Source organism: Mesoplodon mirus (genome assembly GCF_964341445.2).
Source record: "Mesoplodon mirus genome assembly, chromosome: 1".
Classification (NCBI taxonomy): Eukaryota; Metazoa; Chordata; class Mammalia; order Artiodactyla; family Ziphiidae; genus Mesoplodon; species Mesoplodon mirus.
The window spans coordinates 13,544,900-13,553,446 of record NC_138976.1 but is presented as its reverse complement, the minus strand read 5'-3'; positions in this window follow the sequence as shown (position 1 = coordinate 13,553,446).

Genomic DNA, 8,547 nt, shown 5'->3' with positions numbered 1-8,547 from the left:
GGGAGGAGAGAAATTTGATGGGAGAAATTTGAAGGGGGGAGAGAAATTGTGACATTTTTCAGAATCTGGCCACCACCTTTTCCAACTTAGTCTGCTATATCACCTCCCCAGAAAGTTTAGCGCACCCCGGTACAAGGCCGCATTCTGACTTTCATGGGCCCCGGGCACTTTTGCTTTGCGCTTGTGGATATATAATATATATATTTATGTAGTAGATAATATTTATTTAATATATATTTCATATTTTACAAATGCATTAATATACAGATAGATATATTAATGTTATATAGCAAATCATTTTCTTCAACCTAAAAGTCCATTTTTCTCTTCTGATTTTGAACTTAAACATTTTTATAGACCCCTAAAAGTATTGTGGACCCTAGGCACTGTGCCTGCTGTACCTAATGGATAAGACAGCCGTGGCTCAATCCACCAAAATGAAGTTCAAGCCTGCTTTTGGCATTCAAGACCTTTCATAAGCTGTTTCTGCCATGCGCAAGTGAGATTTCATTGGAAAAATGTATGGGAATTTACAAATACCTTTTTTTCAGAACGATCTGAGAGTGAATCCCTGCTCTACAACTTACTAATGATATCTTTGGGCATGTCACTTGATTTGTCAGATCTTCAGTCTCGTCAGAATAAGAATAATAATATCTATCTCACATGAGTCCTTGTGAAAATTAAATGAGATAATATATTCAAAATGCTTGGCATATGAGAATTTAATACATGGGATGGTTATTACATGATAATCTAATATAAGGTAATACTAATCTATAAGGTAATCTAATATAAGGTAATCCATTCCAGCCCTATAGGTCTGTGCTTCTATTTCTATATTCTTTAACTCCAATAAGTATAGTTTGTTTGTTGTCACAATTTAACATCTCTGAAATCAGGAAATTTGCCTGTACCAAATAAAGGAGAAAGCTATGAACCAACTGACACTGCTTGTCCAGCTATGAACTTATGTCTGGCTAGAAAGTTTGTATATATACAATTGTCACCTGAATTGAAACCTTTATGTATAGCTAATGCTTACTGAACACTTATGGTGTTCCAGGAAATGTCCTAAGAATCTTGCATATTTTCTTATTTAATCCCTACAACATCCCCATGAAGTCACTACTCTATTCACCCCATTTTATGAATGAGAAAACTGAGTGTCATACAGGTCTAAAGTCATATAGGTAAAAACTGGTACTGGGATTTGAATTCAAGCACATATGACTTCAGATCTCCCATCCTAAGCATTACTTTGTAGTTCAGTCTTTATTTGCATTTAGCAGCTTAAATGTGGATCTCTAAATTTGCTTAAATCTGTGTCAAAGTCGTTACACTTGGAAGCTGCATTAAAGAGAAACATGGTGAATGCAGAATGCCTATCACATGCTAAGCAGTGCACTTAAAGAGTAGAAATTGTCAATTCTTGTAATAATTCACAGAATTTTCAAAGTAGGAAGAGGTTGTGTGACACTAATTGCAGCATAATTAACGTGGACTGTCCTTTGGATGACAAACATCTGTCAGGGTTTCCAATTAAGTTTGTTTTTAAAAAGCTATTTATATGAAAAGAGCATATGCAAAATATTCATTGTAGCACCGTTTGTAATAGCAAAAGACTAGACTAACTGTCCCTAGAGAGCTGTTGCAATAAATTTTAGTACATCCATATTGTGGAATATATGAAGCAATAGAAAAGAATGAGGCACATGTACATATCCTGATATGGAACAATCTCTAGGAAATACTTCAAGTGAAAAAAACCAGATATGGAAAAGTAAATAGTATGCCAACATTTATTAAATTATAAAAGGAGAGGATAATAGACATATATTCTTGTGTAATTGGACAGTAAGAGAGCTTTTTCCTATTGTCCTGAAACTGCTGCTGAATCCCAAATCTGAACCAAAAAGTCCATAAGGAGCCCACATTCTATATTTAAAGAACTGCCAGTGGTTGGAACCAGCTATCTTCCAGCAGGGCATTTGAAGAGCCATTATTGTTCTTCTACCAGCCCTTCCATCAATTCCTACTTCACTACTCCACCTATTCCCCATTCCCACCCTTCTCCCACAGACAAACCATCACCACTAATCAGTGGAAAGAAAGAATGGAGAGAAGGGAGGGAAGCCAGCCTTGAGGGCAAATGCAGTTTTCTGAAAAGAGACCCATCCCTTCCTCTCCCTCCATGGGGAGTTGTAGTCCCTCTTAGAGGCAAACGAGAAGGGCTCCCAGGGAATCACTAGTGAAGACTGGGTGTGCCTGCGGGAAGAGGACACTGGCAACCCCCGGATATCTGTTACTTACTAATCTGCTCTGCCCATTGCTTCTTCAGCAAAGGAAAACACAAATGGAGAAAGACCACATGGAAGGGGACTTTGGATGGCATGGTGGAGGGCTTTAGATGGAAAGGGACTGAAACTGCCCCCACCATGCTGACACACAGCTTAACTTCGCAGTCCTAGACTGAATAACACAAGCTGGCACTCAGCTGGAAGATACAGCAAATGTACGAGGGGTCACCCATTCCAAGAGGAGATTCATGAGATCGATCACTCCGGTACTGATTCTTTTTCATACCTACTTGTTCTTGTTCCATTTACACCTGTTTATATTTTTATAATTTCTTTTGTAAAAATAGATGTTCTTCTATTCTTTATCTTTTTCCAGAGCCCAAACATTTAAATTCATTTTCAGATCTCTCTATTGTGTTTACTTAAACCAAAATGATTCATCTCCTTACTGGTTTTATAGGCTTAAATTTGTTAAGTTTCTCATATGTTTTAGAATTTTGGCTCATAGACGTATCTTGGACTGTACATTCTTTTTCCTCTATCTCTCTCTATGCTCACCCTTTTTTTATGTAGTGGTTTTGGAGTTGCCATCAATCCAGAACCAGATATTAAAATATTGATGTCCCAATCCCTAAGGTAATATTGAAGATATAGCAGAACTAATACAATTTGTACTCTGGTATTTATTACCATGTACTACTACCTAATTTAAAAAACTAATATATGTTCAAATGTAGTTGATTAACTTCCAGTGATACATAATTCGATTGAGCAAAAACAAACAGTAATAAAAAATACTAGTTTAGAGATTGGTTCAGCTGAGCAGAAATTGAGACACAGAAGTAGAGAAAAAACATATGGACACCAAGGGGGGAAAGCGGCGGGGGTTGAGGGTGGTGGTGTCATGAATTGGGAGATTGGGATTGACATATATACACTGATGTGTATAAAATAGATGACTAATAAGAAAAAAAAACCCATAAATAAATAAATAAATAATACTAGTTTAATCAAAAAAGAAATGGCAATTGATATACTGTACTTCAAAATTTAGCAGACTAAGAAGTCAAAATTAAGTTCGTGGGACTCTTTAGTCTCTGGATATGGAAAAGGATTAGATTCAAATTTATGGTACTAAAGAAGAAAGTGATATACAAATGTAAGGATAAGTACATGCTATATTCAATCGTAAAAGAAATTTTGTGACCATTAACATATCCCCCCTCCACCTTATATAATCGTCTGGAGTCATAGCTTATGAGGGTGGAACATTCTAAAGTTGATCCATAAGAACAACAAAAATCACATGAGGTGAAAGATGTACTTGAGGGAATTTCCTGGCGGTCCAGTGTTTAGGACTCTGTGATTTCATTGCCAAGGGCCTGGATTCAACCCCTGGTTGGGGAACTAAGATCCCACAAGCCACATGGTGCAGCCAAAACAAACAAACAAACAAAGATGTACTTGAAAATTTCTTAGGAGAGCTTCGAACTGGAGACAGATTTATCATCTCTGAATTTTCCTCCAGCATTTGATCTGATAGCCTTCTCTTTGGCTGACCATCCAAAGTGGGTGGTTTAGATTTAGAGGCCATGCTACATGAAAAAATGTGCGTCTTTGAATCACACTCAGTATGGCAAAATGACCATGCCATGAAAGCCACATGAAAACTAAGATCTACTAAGAAAACAGCAGATTTAACTCTTTTGTCACATGCTTCCTCCATGGCATGCACTTATTTAGAAAAAGAGAAGGCAGAGTGGTATTTAAATTTTCTTTATTGCTTTGTTGACCTTATACATTTAGTTGAAATAATGTAAGTGAAGAGCATGGGTGATGTGACACAACTGGATTAAACGTGGTAACTCTTTCCATGGCACAAATATGGCAGGTGCTGTCAGGAACTAAGATCTTACCCTAGTTGTAAGCCAACAACTTAGCGTAACGCGGTTTCCTGGATATGAGCGGAGGACATGAGACTTCCGGGTCAGAGGCAAAGGACTTTATTATCCACAGCACCACATGCGGCATGAGCATCAGCATGTTTACATCAGTTCCTGGATGTCAGGAACCCTGAACTTAGGGAAACCAAATCTTTTATAGTGGGGAGCAAGCTTTTCTGTCCTTTGCTCTGGAGGGAAATACTCTATCTTCGAAGGCCGTTTGCTCTACAAACATCCTTGTGAAGATGGTCTGGGACAAATGATAGTGCCTCTGCTCACAAGATGTGCAGAAACACAAGAGGACAAGACTGTGTTACGTTGTATTATATTTGGTGGAAGGGCACAGTGAGTAAATGGTTTGCTATGGAGGAAAGAATATGGTTTTCACAGTCACACTGACCCTAGCTCCATTTCTAGCATAAGTTTTTATAAGCTAAATGACCTTAGTCAAAGCGGTTAACTTCTCTGAGCCTCAGTGACATAATGGGATAATAGATCTTCCCCCATGGAATGGTTGTTTAGATCAACTAAGAAAGTGTAATAGAAAGGATCATTCACGGTATCTGGAATATTCTAAGCATTCAACAGATGCCCAATCCTTCTATCCTTCCCTCATTCACTGATTTCCTCATTTGTGTGAATTGGATGCACAATTAGGCCTCTGCCAGAGCCCTAAATTCCCTCCCCCAAATTGAGAAGCAACTGGCCATTTCTGCCACACCACCCTCCTTTGCTTAGGAGGGGGCAAGCATTAGAGCTCAAAGGCCTAGGGAAGCTGGGTTTACACACTGAAGCCACAAAGACTGGAACAACTTTGTGCCACAACTACTGAGCCTGCGCTCTAGAGCCCGCGTGCCATAACTACTGAAGTCCACGTTCCTAGAGCCCGTGCTCCGCAGCAAGAGAAGCCACCGCAATGAGAACCCGTGCACCACAACGAAAAGTAATCCCCACTTGCCAGAACTAGAGAAAAGCCCTCGCGCAGCAATGAAGACCCAACGCAGCCAAAAAAAAAAAAAAAAAAAGTTTCCTAACGTCTCTAAGTCTTCATTTTCTTGCCTCTAACATAAGGAAATAATAGGATCTAATTCCTCAGGTAGTTGTGAAGAGAAAATGAGGTAAAGCATGAAAAGCTCTTAACGAGTGCCTGGTCGTCAGCAAATCCTCAGGAAACAGTAGCTACAATGATTATTTCTGAGAGCCAATCAATAGCTCCTGAAGCAGTTTCTCCATATAATTTGGGAAAGAAAAAAACCTTTATCTGCTATCATGGAATTCAACAGAGATCCAAAGTTCTGTGCCAAATAATAAAAATAGGGAGAGAGAGAGGAGAGGAGAAGGATGGGAAGCAGACCCCTGTATGCATAGCTGGTTTGAAAGACTGACTGGAATAGGATACAGGGCAACTCCGCTAAGCCTTCCCTTCCCTGTACCCACTTTGCCACCCCAGACACACACACACACACACACACACACAATCATAGACCAGCTGATACTTATCCAGGGTCTGACATCACTATTCCCAGGAGAGGATACTGTCTTTATAGATATATTAGCTAGGTTTTGCTGTGTAACAAATAACCCCCAAATCTCAGTGGTGTACAACCCCCAAGGTTTATTTCTTGCTCACCCCTATGTCCATGATGGGTCAACTACTTCCCTGTTCCATGTTTCTTTACTCCAGGACCCAGGCTGAGGGAGCTCCTCTCTCTCTCTCTCTGGAACATTGCCAGATTTCATGGCAGAAGGAAAAGAGACATGGTAAACAACATGCTGGGTCTTCAGCCTTCTGTTCCCAAGTGACATACATCACTTCTTCTCACATTTCATTGGCCAGAGCAAGTCTTATGGCTTCATGATGACAGAGTTGGGGCACATAATTCTGCTCCAGGGAGGTTATATAGGGGAAGAGTAATCCACTCTTCCACGGTGGACTACCTCCCCATCCAAACATCCTCAAGTGTCAGAGGGACAGACAGCCACTGACAGCTGTTTATTAGCTGACCCTGGGCCTTCTCTGAGCCTCAGTTTTATCCTCTGTGAAATGGAGATAGCAATACTTGTCCTGTCAACCTCACAGAAAAGGGGTAAGAATTCAAATGAGACCACAGATATGAATGTGATTTGTAAACTGTAAAGTCCTGCACTCCCATGAGAGGGTTTTATTACTAGTATGAGTCTAACAGGAGAGATAATAAAGCTTTTTAAAAATCATCTGGATAAGGGAATCTCTGAGGTCTCTGATATTCAGTGTTCTCTTACTGAGAAAGCTGTGGGATCCACTCAGGAGAGGCTGCCAGGCGACCACACATCACAGGTAACCCGGAATTCACGCATCAGTGATTCACTCATCAGTAACTGATGTTTTTGCTTGGACTTGGGCTCCCGTCTCCTGACCACTGGAGCTCCTCAGTGCCCCCTTCCTATTTTTCTGCTCAGGCAGAAAAATGGATGCCTTTCTAACCAAGCCCCTATTATGCAGAAGAGAAAATAGAGATCCAAGATGTTAACTGACCTGCCCAACTCAGCAAGTGTGTTCAGAGCTGGGACTAGAAATCAGACTTTGGATTCCTAATCTATTGCTTTTCTAAAACTTAGATTCCAACACTACAGCTGTCAGTGCTGAGATTTGGGCAAGCTTATTAAGCTCTCTGAACCTCAGTTTCCTCATCTGTAAAATAGGTATGGTGGCCCTGACTTTATTGGATTTTTGTGAAGGTTAGACATTCATATAAAATCCTTCTCCACCAAAACCCCCAACCCCACCCCCCATTTACACCCCTCTGCTCTCCCTGCCAAGTGTCAGCTCCCTCCTGGAAGAAGCCCCTGCAGCCTTCAAGGTTGGTTCTGGGTACTGCTCCTGGGCTTCACTGGGGGTAAGGGGGGCATTCCCTTCCCTGTGGTGCCTCAGTACGGATGAGGATTTAGTTATTTTAGAATTCCCAGAGCACAGTATCTGTGAAACAGATGAAAGTTTCGAGAGCAGGTAGACATTTTAATGAATCATTATTCTTAAAAAAAAAAAAAAGTCTTTCTCTCTCTCCTTTGGTCTTGCCAAAGATCCTTTTCCCCTCCAGATTCTGGAGAGAAAGCTAAGGAGGAAAGGGAGCATGAAGGAAGAAGAATTCTTTCCTGTCTATATATTTATTCTGGGTTTTACAGGTTTAATGTCTGACCTCCCCCACTCTGAGCGCAAAGTAGGAAAGGGGCCATTTTTGCTGGGTTCACTGCTTTATACCTGGTACAAGCATGTACAAGATGTAAAGACAGAAACAAAAAGTAACTTGTTTCATCAGCAAATGAACACAGGGCAGCTGGGCTTCTCTAAGTGACCCATGCCTTCAAGCAGTCTCCTTTTTAGGACAGTAGCTGGGGTCACTGGTTTTCAAAAACTATTGGGAAAACCACAGCCTGCTTCCCCCAATCCCTATGTCTATTCTAGTATCAAAATGAAAAAGCTGGCAAAGCAGAACATTTCAGATGTGGTCCACAAGAGGGTGTCACAGGCCCATGCCAGGCCAGATCCAAGGTTGGAACTCCTGGCCTTTGGTCCCACTTGTGTAGCTCACACAAATCTGGTTCGGCAGTACTTCCTCAGTCTCTTTTTTGGTTCTTCTCTTTTCCTGGCCCAGGAGGAAGTGGAGAAGCTTTTGGAGTCAGGTGGACTTGAATTAAAATCCTGGCTCTGTCATTTGGTGAGACATTGGCAAATGAGTTAATATTCTGAGCTGTTGTATTATTAATAATTGCTAAATTCCCAAGGCCAGGGAATCACTGATTTATAGAGCAAGAAGGGACCATCAAGACTGGCCAGCAGACCCACCACGTTTCACAGATGGGGACACTGAGGCCCAGGCTACACCAAAGCCCAGCTGCCTCCTTCAAAAATACGTAAGACAGGGACTTCCCTGGTGGTCCAGTGGTTAAGAGCCTGCCTTCCAGCACAGGGGACGCAGGTTTGATCCCTGGTCGGGGAACTAAGATCCCACATGCCACGGGGTAACTAAGCCTGTGCAGCACAACTACCGAGCCCGCGTGCTCTGAAGCCCGTGCGCCACGACTACTGAGCCCGCGCGCTCTAGATCCTACGCACCACAACTAGAGAGAAGCCTGCGTGCCGCAATGAAGAGCCTGTGTGCTGCAATGAAGAGCCCGTGTGCCACAATGAAAGATCCTACACGCCTCAGCTAAGACCCAACGCAGCCAAATAAATAAATAAATATTTTTAAAAATGCATAAGACATAAGAGCATTCATCAATGAACAAATGAATGAAAAGATAAGCCAGCAAGGACTTTGGATCCA